Source organism: Myotis myotis, unplaced genomic scaffold (assembly GCF_014108235.1).
Source record: "Myotis myotis isolate mMyoMyo1 unplaced genomic scaffold, mMyoMyo1.p scaffold_m19_p_16, whole genome shotgun sequence".
NCBI lineage: Eukaryota > Metazoa > Chordata > Mammalia > Chiroptera > Vespertilionidae > Myotis > Myotis myotis.
The window spans coordinates 5,983,715-5,998,688 of record NW_023416320.1 but is presented as its reverse complement, the minus strand read 5'-3'; positions in this window follow the sequence as shown (position 1 = coordinate 5,998,688).

The following is a 14,974-nucleotide window of genomic DNA, read 5'->3' as shown; positions in this document are numbered from 1 at the left end:
ATATGTGGAAACCCTTTCTGTTCGGCTCAAAGCCACGGTCTTTCCATTTGATTGTGCTGCCCTCCCACAAAGTCCCTTGGGCTTTAGGGGAACACAGAGTGGATGTGGCATATCTGACTGAGTATCCTCAGTTAGAGTTGGTCAATTAGCTACTTTTCCAGCAATATTAGAGAGAGGGGAATCCCGTACATTCTCTAATCCCTATAAGACAGCCATTGATGGCCTCAAATGCTCATCTGGTCCAAATGGACACGTTATGCTGTTTTGTTTGGTATAACGACTGACTGTCTCCAGTGTTGTGTCTCAGATTCCTGTCCTCTAGCAAATTAGTGAGAAGATATTGTGGTAGATAGTCTCCAAAGATGACACCATCTATTGCTTCCCTCCCTATATGTGCATGTCAGAATGTGTCAGCTCTGTCCTATCTCCTTAAACCTGGGTGGCATGTAATAGAAGCGATTCTGTGCCTGTTCCAACCTAGCCTTGAAGAACCTAGCTTCTGCTTTCATTCTTGAAGCCAGCCACCACATAAGGAATCTGATTATCCCGAGACCACCATGCTTTGAGAAAACCCAGACTATCTGCAGCCAGAGGCCACGGGGATGAGAGCAAGGCTCTGTACCTGAGAGGGAAGACTTCTCAGATCTTCCAGCCCAGACAACAGCTGAATACAGCCAAATAAGTATCTTGGCTGATATTGTCTAGAGCAGAAGAACCACCCAGTTGAGCCCAGGCACTCTATAGAATCATGAGAAATGTTAGTTTTTGTTCAATTCATTGAGTTTGGGGGCACTTTATTATACATCAATGGGTAACTGAATGGATGTTTAAGTCAAGAATATACAAAGGAATAATGTATCCCATAATGATTCACCAGTAACCTAGAGTTTGCAACTCTGGCTGTGTAGGAGAATCACCCAGAAAGCTCTCTGTACTAGAGATGCTCAGACTCAATGTAGATTTCCAGGATGCAAAACTATTAGGCTTGTAAATTTGTATGTTTTTTTTTTTTTAACTACCCAAATATGTATAATGAGCAATCATTGTAGTAACCCACAAAATGAAAGACTCATTTGACTTTAGGAAGCTTCTCTTTTAAAATGCAAATTTCTTCAGAGAGTCATAAATCAAGCAGTTGGTCACGGGAGTATATCCCTAATCAGATAGTTTTCCTCACTGCTGGCAAGGATTAGAACATGTAGAGTATGGAAGTGCTAAATGTGGAGCAGGCATCCACCTGAGCAGGGGATTGTTGATCGAGGTCCACACATATATCATTTGAACAGTCCAGGGTCAGCTTCAGTCTAATGCAGCAGTCGCCAACCTTTCAGACCTCACGAACCACCAGTGATCTGCGGACCACTGGTTGGCGACCGCTGGTCTAATGGGTGGCCAGAAAACAGAAGAAGTACAAGAAAGACAGTGGAAAATTGGAGATGCTGATTACATGTACTCGATGGGAAAAGATCACTAAAAATCACCCCCGCCCTGTCCCTTCAGAGATTGTTACTTGGGAGCCTGAGAAATGATTATGGAGATTCCTACAAGGGACCAGTAAAGATCTGCCCAAGTAATATTACCTGTGTTCACATCGCATCTCCCAAGAGGCCAGAATATAATATTATCCTGAGCCTTCACCCCAATCATATAAATAAAATGTGTCTAAAGGTAAGTCCAGCAGGATTCGGGGTTCGGTCTTGAGAAGAGAGTTGAAGGGAGAAGGTTTGTGTTGTAAGGTGCTAAGTAGCAGGGGAGCCTGTGTCTTTCCCTTTTCTTTCTCATTCACTTCGGGTTTCCCCCAAGCTGGCTGCATCTCCTTCCCTTCAAAGCCCCGTAGCTGGGCTGACTTTTCCCTGAGGAGGTGTGTGAATCAGCTCCCCCTGAGAGCTTTGCATTTCTCTTCTCCTTTCCTCCCACAGATTCTGAGCTAAGACCCACCTGGGGGTTTTGTGCCCCTAAAGAAAGGAAGTGAAAAGGACTGCATTTCCTATGATGCTCAACTTTCCTTTCTCGATGGGAAGAGAAAAAGAAATCTATAATTTCTGAAACTTCTGGGCTTCCTGTGCTGCTGAGTCAGTCTGAAGAGAATTAGCATGCGTAGCATCTCCCACATACCATCAGATCACTCACATCATCATGTTGAATTCTCATGTCCTACCTACGAGAGTCTTCCTTCTGGAGATCAATTTTATCATCCCATTTTACAGTGTAAGACACCGAGGTGAAGAGTTATGGAGTCATTTGCCTTAAATCACATGGTTAGGAAGTGGTGGAGACAGGCTAGAACCCATGTTTGGTGGACCTAAATCTTACTTTCTAGCCAACACAATACCCTTGCCAACATTTTTTTTCTTAAACCCATTATTTCGGGGGGTGGATTAAAAATTGTTCAGCAGGTTATTTTGACATTTTGCAGGCATAGCCTAATGACCTGCTACTCCAAGTGTGGTCCATGGTCCGGCAGCCTGGGCCATCACCGGGAAGTACTGACCAGTGTGGGCCACGGGCTGGCCTCATTGGCTTCACTGGGGAGCTTTTTAGAAATGCAGTAGCTCAGGCCCCACCGCCAGTCCTACCGAATTAGGTAACTAACCTGAGCAGGGTCCCTAGGTAACTCAGTATGCACATTGAAGTTTGAGAAGCACTGACCTGAATTGAAGTGTTCTAATTGTTTGACCTGGTACCTCACTGAACCTCAGCCTCTTTTGAGACACAATGCTACTCAAATACTTGAATTCCTAGAGCCATCAACTCCCACCCCAGGAGGACCTTTGAAACCCAAAGAGGCAATAGGCATCCCAGTAAATTAGTGGCAGAGTCAAAACTAAAATAAGTCCCTACCAGGTGCCTAATTCCTGTCATGTTATCAACCATCATGTATTAAGCTCTTCATCTGTTCCAATTACCCTGCTGAGCACCGATTACTCAGAGACAACAGGAACGATCTGTGTCCTCAAGAACTCCTGGTGCAGTGGGGGAGAGAGACACACACCCAGACATTTAGGAAACCGTGTGGCGAGACAGGGACATGAAGTGCAAGGTATTGTGCCATCACCCCGGGGCAACACGGGGTGCCCTCAGGCTTCCGGGAGAAGGTGCTGGCTTCCCAGGTCCCTGCACGCCACAACCTCATGATCAGGTGGCTTAGCAGTTCCTCCCCTCACTTTTCTTCACTCCATTTCCCTTGGAATAGGTCCATCCTGCCACTCAAATTTATGTGTTTTCCTTCAAGGCTTTTCCTTTCTACCCACCCTCATCCACAAATTGTCCTTTCTCTCAACATGTACAACTCCTTTTATTTATTAGCAGTTCCCAAACCTGTCTGCACAGTTACGTCATCTGGAGGAGGTTAAAAGGAAGCTGCCCCATAGAGGCGCCGACCCCAGTCTGTGGAGATGATGCCGAGGCATCCGGGGTTTTCACAGCATTTCCCATCATTCTAGTGGGAAGAGATGAGCCTGTTTCACACCACTCACTTACTGCTTAATCCGAGCAGCTTGCGTTACGGAGAGGTAGACTTTCCAAACTTGCACACCCATCATCTCCTCTGATCCCCAGGTCACCGCTGGAAAATGACAAGTGAGAGGTGCTTATCCCGTCTTACAGATAGGAAAACTGAGTCCTGGCGAGCTGAGGTCACATGTCTCAGATCACAGACACACACCTTCTGGCTTGCCCTGTGCTGCTTTGGAAATGGATACAGATGTGTGTTTAGGATAAAGGGAAGGCCAGGCCTTTCTCTTTGAATGCCCCCACCCTGAGACTAACACCTGGACCAGGGCTCAGGGGTGAATTCCAGCCACTCAGCAGGCATGTATCACCTTGAGAGTTCACGCAGTCTCCACCTGAGAAAGAGGAACCAGGAGCCGGTGTAAACCAGAAGCCATATGACCAGACACACTTGAGCGAACTCTGTGAGAAAAGGGAAGGATGCAAATAGCCCGAGGTATTGGAACTTTCCTCAAAATCAATCAGGAGTCTCGTTCTGATCAGACAGGCAGATAATGGGATCCTGAGGACCAGAATGTTCTAGGGTTTCATTTCTTTCTAACCCCGCTGTCTCTGTTGCCTGCTATGTTGGCTTACCAGGGCCTCTTGTGAATGGGCCCCTTCTTACCTGTCTTTGCTTAAAAAAACCAACAGAGAAACATGTGTTAAGCTCCCCTGTCTTTGTCTCTGAAAACAGCCCAGGAAGTCGGGCTGACTGAGAGAGGCCTCAGCAAACATGAACTTGGGCAGGAAGGGGTATAGAGTGGGGGCTGGGGAAAAATATTTCATTTAAATCTCTCCACAAAGTTTCTTCCATGCTCTGTTTTGGACATAGACCCATGGACTTGGGAATGCGGTCTATGCATATTCCATTCCTTTCTTCTCAGGAAGACTTGTTGGTTCTCAGAGCAGAACAAGCCAGGGAGTGGGGAGGGCGGGGTGGGTTCCCCCCCGCATTGTGAGGAGTGGGGTTCCCCTAGGAGGGCACAGGAGGGCCCATTTTACACAATCCGTGGAGCAGCATTTCTGGGGTAGCCAGAAGGTGATTCCTAAGAGGAGCCTGTTTTAAACCAGCAGAAAATAAATGCTGCCTTAAACACAGGCATCTCTGGCTGTGCCTCCTCGTCGTCATATTTCAGAGGCACACGGCTTCAGCTCACACCGGCAGCTGCACTGGCTTATTTGAGAAGGTGCTGCTTTCTCATTTTCATAAGTAAATAAGCCCTCATAGGCCTTTGGAATCGGATTATTTTTGGAACAAAACTCTTAAATATAGGGCCATGATCATACGCCACGTGACCAACCCCAGTCTTTTAACCTAATTTTATCTGTGAGAGAGTGGCATGCGTCCAGGGCCATGATGAGGTGTAAGCTGGCTCTCAACAAGTATCCCGGGTCCTTACTATCCTTCTCGGGGAATTGGGGACAAATGACTTTCTCTTGATTAGACAAAATAGTCCTTTAACTTTCACCTAGAAATACTCGCTCTTTGTTGGTGTTTCTCATTTGTTCTGAAGAGGGCAAAATCCCATTTTCAGAGAAAACATCCATCTTCAGTACCGCCAACTGGTGGAGAGGTGGGTTTCCGTCTTAGAAAATGGACCCGTCCCCAATTTGATTATTTTAAGGAAAAGGGTAAAGGCAACTCTCTATTCATTCACCAGATACTGATCAAATCTGAGGAATAATTTGGTCAAGAGGACAGCTGTCTTCCTTGTTCTTGAGAAGCTGTCAGTCTGCTGGGTGAAGCCATGGGTTGGGGGTTTACAGTACAGGCTGGAAATTCAAGAAGAGCTTTTCTGAGGCAGTGATATTGCAAATTAGATGGAATGGGTAAGAGTGGACTAGTGAAGAGGGCCCAGGAGGATGGGTGTTCTAGGCAGTGGGAATGTCCAATGTGAATGTCCTGAAGGAAGGCCAGGCCTTGCCTCCTCGGAAACTAGAGGTCGTGTGGCATATGATGGGAACACAGAGGAAGGAGCCCAGAACCAAAGGCTTCCTGGAGGAGCCATACCAGAGCCAGGAGGCAGGATGAAGTACCTTCCTGTTGCACGTTTTATAAAAGCATATGGACCATGTGAACTTATTACTAGGACCAAGGAAGGGGTCCAAGCGTGTGAGGGGTCCATATCCTACACTTCCTAAATCTGCCCCTGACTGTAATTGGAGGTTATCATGCCTGGCCTGGCTCCCCATGAGATTCTGAGCTCTTTAAGATCAAGAAACATGTCTTCTTTCTAAGAGGTCAGCTTTATTGTATCATATTTTACAAGCTTACTAGTATGTATCCTAGGTCTGGATTCTACATGAATCAAGAATCATCCTTGGTTTGGATAGAAATTCATTTTTTTTCCTAAAAGTAAAACCTGCATAGGAGGGACCTGATGGTTGTTCAGAGTTTAATCCCTGACTGTGGGGGAGTATTCGCGATTTCTCATGGAAAGGAAAAGGGGGAGTGCATGTGAGAACTATCATTGCTCCCAAGAAGGGAGATCTTCGGGACCTTTCTTCTCAGAGTAAAGACTCAAAAATATCAGTCATTCACTCTTAGCTGGTGGGCCAACAGCAGTTCATGGAGGTGTCACTCTGTGTTAGCATAATCAGTTTTCTGTAGCAGGGGTTAGAAGACTGTTTCTAGAAAGAGCAGGACAGTAAACACTTTCTGCTTTGCAGGCCACACAGTCCCCATTGCAGTTCTCACATGTGAAACAACCGTAGACGATTCATGAACAAATAGGGGTGACTGTGTTCCTATAAAATCTGATTTACAAAAGCAAGTGACAGTGGACTGGATCCGACCCAAGGGCTATAGTTTGTTGACCCTTGTCCTAGATCACAGAGTGGAAGTTTAGGAAAATGCATGTGGCACATACTTGCTCTAGCGTTGCTCTCTTTTAGAGGAGAAGGCATTGAGTGAAACCACCTTGCTGACATGTCTTTCCATGATTGTTGATGTCTTTCAGTTCAGAGACAGAGTCAGTCAGTCAGTCAACAACTATTTTTTAAGAGTCTGCTAAGTTCCAGGCCCTATGCTAGGTCCTAGAGAAACAGTGTAAACCAGGTCACTGGGGTATCTTTCTGTCTGTTCCATGAGCAAGTATGTGTTGATTGTCTACTATATGCCAGGCTCTGTCCAAGGGCCTCAGAATTCAGCACTGAATAAGACTGAGCTACATCTATCCCTCCATCAGTCTATCCATCCACCTATCTACTCAACAAGCAATTAATAAATCTCTGGTACTACAAGCCATGTTGGCAGAACTCTGAGTAACTTATCAGTAACCAAGCCATGGCTCCTGCCTCCAAGTTGCTTACCTTCTATGGGGGCGATAAGAGATTTGCATAAATATCCAGGATCTGAGGTAGGAGGGAATTGCGCTGTAAGACAAGCACAGATGGAGGACTGTGGGTGCTCAGAGCTGAGTGGGATTACTTCCAGCTGGAAGAGATCAGGAAGGCTGACAAGATGACATCTAGTTTCCTGTTAACCCTTTCGAGTGACATCTGAGTCCGTGCAAAGATTACAAGCAGATTCTGAGAAGACAGTGCTCCTTTGTACATATAACCAGCCCTCAGGTCCCTCTGGGACAAGGCCGGTTACCTACTTTGTGAATTCAAAGTTCCTGGGAATGGCTCTTCTCCCTTCGCTTCAAAACTCCTTACCTCTGAGTCTGCCTGTTTGCAAGGAATTTCTACATTTTTCAGCCCTTGAGTTGTGTGTGCTCCAAAGGCAGTTGTTATTATGCCAAAGAACAATAATAATGGTAATTCTCACATCTCCGTACAGAGTGTTGTTGTACCTGTTTTTCAGATGGGACAGTGGAGGCCAAGGTTATGAATTAGCTTCCTCAGCCTCACAGAAGAGAGAGAAGCAAGCGTAGAGCCATGTCTTTCCTCTCTCGGATGGCTCTCTCTTTAACAATCTGTTCACTTGCCAGTCTCCAGATCAATAACCTGGAGTTCACTTTGGCTCCTTCTGCAGTCATCTTCCATTCAGGCCAGCTCTTGTCTGACATTGCTTTCTCCATCCTAGTTCTCAGAGACCTCTCTTTCTGCTTCACTTCTGCAGCTGTCACACCAAGCTAAGTTCCACTGGCATCCTTTAGCCGGTCAACAAACATTTAATCCCTGTCCAAAAGGAGTACACAGTCTATAACTTAGGCCTTTAAATTGGCCTTCTCACCTCTTTCTTGCCCTTTTCCAACCTATCAACCAGACAACATTAATAAGCCACCTACTTAGTGTAGCTGAAGACACATTCACTGATTATTTAGCTTGTGCCAGCCACTGTTCTGGGTTCCGAGGGGAAAAAATATTACAAATCTACAGACATCGTAGTTTGCAAAGCATTTTACTGAAGTCATAAAGGCTTCAAGATAGATAGCAGATCTCAGTTGAATTGGACATAGAGAGTCTGGACAAAAGAAACATCCAAGAACCAAGAAGAAAGAAAAGATGGGTTTTCTGAAAGAGAGCAGTGACTGATCACCGAGGAAGCTTTGTGTATCAGTCATCACCCTTGACCTGCCACGTCCCCAAGCCAACTGCAGGAGAGGGAAGGGAGGAAGAGCATCTCATAGGCAAGGATAGCTGCAGAAAACTCAAGACCCAAGTGCATGGGGCTGGCCTGTCGCCTGAGCCCAGGAGTTTAATGCCCTTGATCACCCTCTGTATTCAAAGGTGGTTATGAGCAATAAACTGTTTTCCGAAATAAGAGCAATTCCAGAAAGGCGGGTTGTCCTTTGAAGAATTTCTAGTAGCAATCACCTCGTGATTGATTGGAAAGATCTGCAAACACACGTGTCCTGAGAGGCGAATGAGAAATGTGTGCTGTTTTTTCCCCTCAATGAGTCAATATGTCCTTGTAGAGAACTTTAGAGGAGGGTAGCACCGAGGAAGCACAAAGGGCCTGGGGGTCTGGGAAGCTCTAGGAACAGATTCCAAGGTTCTGAGATTGAGGGGGTTGGTAGAGATATAGAAAGTGTGACTAGAAGGCAGTACAGTGGAGGAGAGTAAATGCAATAAATAAATTTAGGTCATTGCACTGATTTTTTTTTGGTTAGAAAGCAAGTTAAGAAAAAAATAGAAGTCCATGTTACCAAGTTTGAACTTTATCTTTCTAAAAACAGTGCTTCTGTGGGCAGAGTTCATGTGCTGGAGTAATGCATCATAATGAAACCCCAGGGAAAATATCTGCTTTCATGGAGGTTTCGGCAGATAGATTCTCTTTTGACAGAGAAAAAAAAACAAGAAGAGAGGGAAATACCCTTTTTCCTTTATGCTCTCAGGCCAGAAACCTACTTTAGAAGCTATGCTCTATGACAAACACACCCATGCAAATGCTGTGCCTGATTTCTCGCTCCGTTTCTTTACCATCTATGTAGCTAAGCAAAATGGAACAGGAAATAGTGTCTTGGGAAGAATAAAATTGCTGAATGAGATGCAGGCCACCTTCATATAAAGAAAATAGTCAAACTATGCTACTGCTGAAACGAATTATTGTAGAATGTTATGTGGGACTGAGAGAGCTGGTTAAGATGCTGTTGCCTGAGAATTATCATCTTGGTGGTGAATATTTCTAGAATTAAGGGAAATAATACAGTGTAGTGCAGAGGTCAGCAAATGGTGGCGAGGGGGCCAGCAGCCTGCCTTGGTTTTGTTTGGTTTTATGGCCCCTGAGCTAAGAATGATTTTTACATTTTTATTTATTTATTTTTATTGAGTTTATTGAGGTGGCATTGGTTAATAAAATTATATCGGTTTCAGGGGTAAATTCTAGAATACATCATCTGTACATTGTGTTGTGTTTTCGTTAATCCAAGTCAAATCTCCTTCCATTACCATTTCTTCCCCTTTGCCTTTTACCCTCTCCTGCCCCTCCTCACCCCACTTTCTCTCTGTTAATCACCCTACTGTGATCTGCCTGGGAGTTTGTGTGTGTGTGTGTGTGTGTGTGTGTGTGTGTGTCTTTTGTTTCTTGCATAATCCTTTCACCTCTTTCACCCAGCCCACCTATCTCCTCATGGCTGCCTTTAAATCTGTAATAATAAAAGTGGAATATGCTAATTAGGCCAGACAGCCAAATGACCTTCCAGGCGTCCTTCAGGACGACTTCCGGGGCGACCTTCCAGACGAAGTGGGGACTGCGAGGGCTGAGGCAAGCCACCATGGCTGCAAGGGCCAAGACCCTTGCACAAATTTTATGCATCAGGCCTCTAGTAGTTACATAAGCACCTACATAATAGCCTATTGTGCCTATTGACCCACAGTCTTAAACATTTACTGTCTGTTCCTTTAAAAGTTTGTTGACCCCTGGTATATTGGATGACAATGTATAAGCTTTTGGGTCACAGAGATCTGGATTTTAATGCTGCCTAGATGTGCCGTTCATTCATTTGACAAAAAATTAGTCAAGTAGATATTCTTTTTCTCTCTTGCATTTCAAATGCCACCCTCTCCTGGGTTTTTCTTCCTCACTCACCACTTCTTTTCCGTCTCCTTTGCTAGTTGCTGACCTCTTACCACAAGATCCAGAGCTCACACTGGGACCCCTCTTTTTCATCTGTACTCACCACAGGCTTAGAATGCATTCTCTCTCATTGCACTGATAACTTCCAAGTTTGTATTTCTAGTCCAGGCCTGTCCCCCAAGCTCTACAGTTCTAAAGGCAAATGTCTTCTTGAATATCTCCACTTGGCATTTATCTCAAACTTACCATGAATGAAACAGAGCTCCTAGTTTTCCTCCCCAAACCTATGATTCCTAGACTCTTCCTCATATTAGTGAGTATGATAACTCCATTCTCGGTTAGGTCAGGCTAGGAAATCACTTAACCTTTTGAATTTCAGTTTTGTCATTTGTAAAATGGCCAATGCACCCATTTCAAAGTCAGGGTGAAGATCAAATGAGATCGTCTAATGCAAATGTTTCTCCTAGTAATTGCACCATTAGCATTCAATAAGAGTATTTGATTAAAGTATAACCTTTCCATTCTTCTATCCTGGTGTCTCTTAACTACGTCTTTCTTTATTTCTTCTTTCAGACCCTTATTATATTACCCCAGGATCATTATAAAAGTCTCTTAACTGGTAGCCTTGATTGAGTAGTAACATAATAATCATCGATAATACTATTCTCCCATTTAAAACCCAAGAAAATGAAAATCAGCCAAGTGTGACCATCAGAGTTTAACAAGCACCAAAATTGGGATTTAAACCCAAGCCCCATGAAAAGCCAGTGGTCTGTGTTCCTGGGGCTCATCCTCGGGAATGCCATCTGTGCCCAGCTCGCTCCCAGGCGGATAGTAGAACCTGAGAGGCACAGTATGACAATCAAGGAGGGTTACAGGAGCATGGAAATTAGGGGAACCACTTCCCAAACTGGCCTGATGTATCAGAATCCTCTGGATTTCTTACGCAGATTTCTGAGCCTGGCCCTAGGGTGACTAAATCAAAATTTCTATGGGTCGGCTCAAATATGCATCATTTTTAAGAAGCTCCAAAGGCAGTTTTCAGCAGTCAGATTTGAACACTCCTTCTCTAGATTCTAAAAGTTAGTTTTCACAATGTTTGGAGCCAATAAATATGATAGCATAACCTCAAACTTCAAAGGGGAATCTAATATTCAGACACTCCATTCTATAAATGGGCAAAGGAGAATTCACAAAAGAGGAAGCAAAATAGTTCATAGAAATATTTTAAGTTGTCAGACCTATGCATACTCAAATTAATGCAAACTTTAAAAAATTAATGTCATGCCATTTTTTGTACCTATTAGCCAAGTTTTATTTTTTTAATGCAAATACATAATGCCTATGAGGATGTGATGAGTTGAGCACTTTCACAAGCTAAAAGGAAAGTAAATATTGAAAACAACCACTTTGAAAAGCAATTTAGTAACATGTATCAAAGCCTTGGAAATGTCAGTAATCTTTACTCAGAAATTCCCTTCACATGATTATTTCATCAAATGTATATTCGATGAAATAATCTAAAAGGAATTTTTTAAAAAACCACTGCATTTAAGAGATATTTATAATAAAAGCAAAATAAATGAAAATAAACCAAATGTTTAACAACAAGAAAAGTGAATCATTCTGCATCATTACATAATTAAGCAGTTATTAAATATTTCAGTATATGCTATTTCATTTTACATAAATATATAAATAAATGTGCCAGGGATAGGGGGGATGCCTAAATGTCCTTACACCCAAGTATTAACAGAGTCCTGGATTGCGTCATAATATTACTCCCCATTTCATTTTGTTCATGCACAAATTATGCTAATTCTGTGACCCAGGTCATTCCTCCTTTCTGCTTAAAAGACCCCACACAGTTTTTTCTACAGTAGGAAAGTATTTTTATTTTAAGAACCAATGCAGGTCTCATTTCTGCCAGGAAATCTCCTTTGTCTTATATATATTGATGTCAGAGAGAAAGGGGGGGGGGGGAGAGAGAGAGAGAGAGAGAGAGAGAGAGAGAGAGAGAGAGAGAGAAACAAACATCAATGATGAGAGAGAATCATTGATCAGCTGCCTCCTGTGCCTCCTGCAGGCCCCATACCAGGGATTGAGCCGCAACCCAGGCATGTGTTCTGATCGGGAATCAAACTGTCACCTCCTGGTTCCTAGGTCAATGCTCAACAACTGAGCCACGCTGGCCAGGCTCTCCTTTGTATTTTACCTGGGCAGAGACTTTTATCATAGTTAACAGTAACTTACTATTCAAAAATTATCTGTTGTTGCATGTCTCCCTCTTAGTAGACTATGAGCTGTTTGAAGGTAGGATTTGGGAGTCCCAGGCACCAAAATTGAATTAAACTCCATGGATGACAGAAAATCCAATGGAAAGCTCCCAGTTAGCATCTGTGACTCCGTAAGGGAGAATGCTGGGAAAGACTTGTGTCTCCTACTTAGGATGTCAGGAGTGGGAAGAGTGACACTGTCACGGGTACTACAAACACAATGCCAAACAATCTGCAAATTCACAACTTTATTTGAGCCAACCAGAGGACTGAAGTCACAGGACAACCAGCTAAATCAGAAGGAAGACAGGTGCCTTCAAGAAGAGCCAGGACAGGAACACTTGCCTGCCTACGGAGATGCCACAAGGAGCCATAAAAAGCTGTTGATAAGAATCTAGATAAAATTCTAACAGATGTCTAAAGGCCAAGCATGGACTAATGTGAGAAAATAAAACCTCTGGCACTGCAGGCACATGGGAATTTCCACCCAGTCACTGGTTTTTCTCAAAAGGTAACAGACCTCATCAGGTGGTCACAGGAATGATTGGAGGGAGGGTGAGAATCTCAAGAAAGTCTCCTTCATTGCAAAGGCCTCAGATAGCAGGTAGCAGCCACTGTGGGAAAGGGGTGAAGCCCTACCTGGATCCTTCTACTCTACTTCTCTCCTACAGAATAAAAACATTAAACTTACAGGGAAAGGACAACAAACTGTAGGCCTTGGGGCAGTGTGAAGACTCACTGCAGCTGAGAAAGGAAACAGAAAAAGAACTTCCATCTGGAAGAAGTACCAGAATACATTCTGGACCCAGACCAATATGTCTCTTACAGCTTAGGGAAGAGCAGGGTCATGGAGAAGTCTTATGTCCAAGACTTGGAAACACAATATCTACCTATGACTGAGACTCAGTCAGAACAGCAAGGACTCTGCCCTCCTCACCAACCAGCAGCAGTGTACTGCTAAGGGACAGCAAGAGACTATAAAGAGATCATCTCAAAGATTCAGAGAAAAGAGAAGGACTGAAGCTGAAAGTTGGAGCAGATCTTGAGAAAACCATCTTGCAAACCAGTGTCCACCCTGAACACAAGGCAACACTAGATTTGAACCCTGTGGTGCAAGAAGGGTAAATCTAGCAACAATAAATGCCCAACTGAGCTCAATTCCTGACTCAATTGACTCAAATCATCATCCTTCCTCCCTGAAAGGCCTAGAAAAAAAAAGACATACTTATTTCCAGGCATAAAAATTATATACCTGTCTCTCTTGTCATATAAAAAATATTATGGAGCATACAAAGAAACAAGATAAAACAACACATTGTCAAAAATCAAAGCAGTCAATGGAGCCAGACTCAGAAATGAGACAAATGGTGAAAAATGTCAGTCAGAGAATTTGAAACAACTACTAATTATAATGTTAAAGACTCTAGAGTAAAAGATGCATAAAATGCATGACTAAATGCATAATTTCATTAGGGAGATGGAGACTTTAAGAAATAACCAAATAGAAATGCTAGTAATGAAAAACACTGTAGAAGATGAAGGATGCCTTTGATGAGTTCACCAATAGACTTGATGCAGCTGAAGAATTAAAGAACTTGAAGGTAAATAAATATAAATTCTACAATGTGAAATGGACAGAGAAAAAATTAGGGAAAATAGGTTATCCAAGAGGTATAGTGTAATATTAAGAGCCTAACATACATATCATCAGAATCTCAGATGCAAAAGAGGGAGAAGGTGTATTTGAAGAGATCATGGATGAGAATTTCCAAAATGAGTGAAAGACACCAAACCACAAATCCAAGAAACTTAGAGAATGTGAAATAAGATAAATACAAGAATACAACACACACAAACACACACACACAATCTATACATATAATATTCAAACTGTGAAGACCAAAGAGAGATAGAAAATAGCCAGAAGAAAGGGGGAAGAAAACACATTATAGAAATAAAAACAAAGACTGCTTTGTCTATTATGTCTGTAATGGGCACAATAATTATCTCCAAATATGGCCATATCTCAATCCCAAGAACCTGTGACTAAGTTACCTTATGTGGCAAAATGGAGTCTGCAGATATGATTAAATTATGGATCGTAAAATGGTAGGTTATCCTGGTTTATCCACGTGGGCTGAATGTAATCACAATAGCTTTATAAGGGAAAGAGGTAGGCAACAGAGGGAGTCAGAGATGAGGGATGCAGAGTTAAAGAATGATGCACTTTAAAGGTAGAGGAATGGATCACACCATGAGCTAATGACTGTAGGCAGCTTTTAAAAGCTAGCAAGGGCAAGGGAACAGGTTCTGTCCTAGAGCCTCCAGAAGGAACACAGCTCTCCATCACCTTGCTTTTAGCCCAGTGAGACTCATTTCAGACTTCTGATCTCCAGAACTGTAGATAATACATTTGTGTTGTCTTTAGCCAATTTTATGATAATTTGCTGTAGCAGCATTAGAAAGCTAATACAACCTCCAAAAGACTGATTGTCGCTGTAACCGGTTTGGCTCAGTGGATAGAATGTCAGCCTGCGGACTGAAGGGTCCCAGGTTCGATTCCAGTCAAGGGCATGTACCTGGGTTGCGGGCACGTCCCCAGTGGGAGGTGTGCAGGAAGCAGCTGATCGATGTTTCTAATTCTCTATATCTCTCCCTTCCTCTCTGTAAAAGCTCAATAAAATATATTTTAAAAAAAAGATTGATTGTCTTGGGGAGTAAAGCCTTCAATAAGTGGATA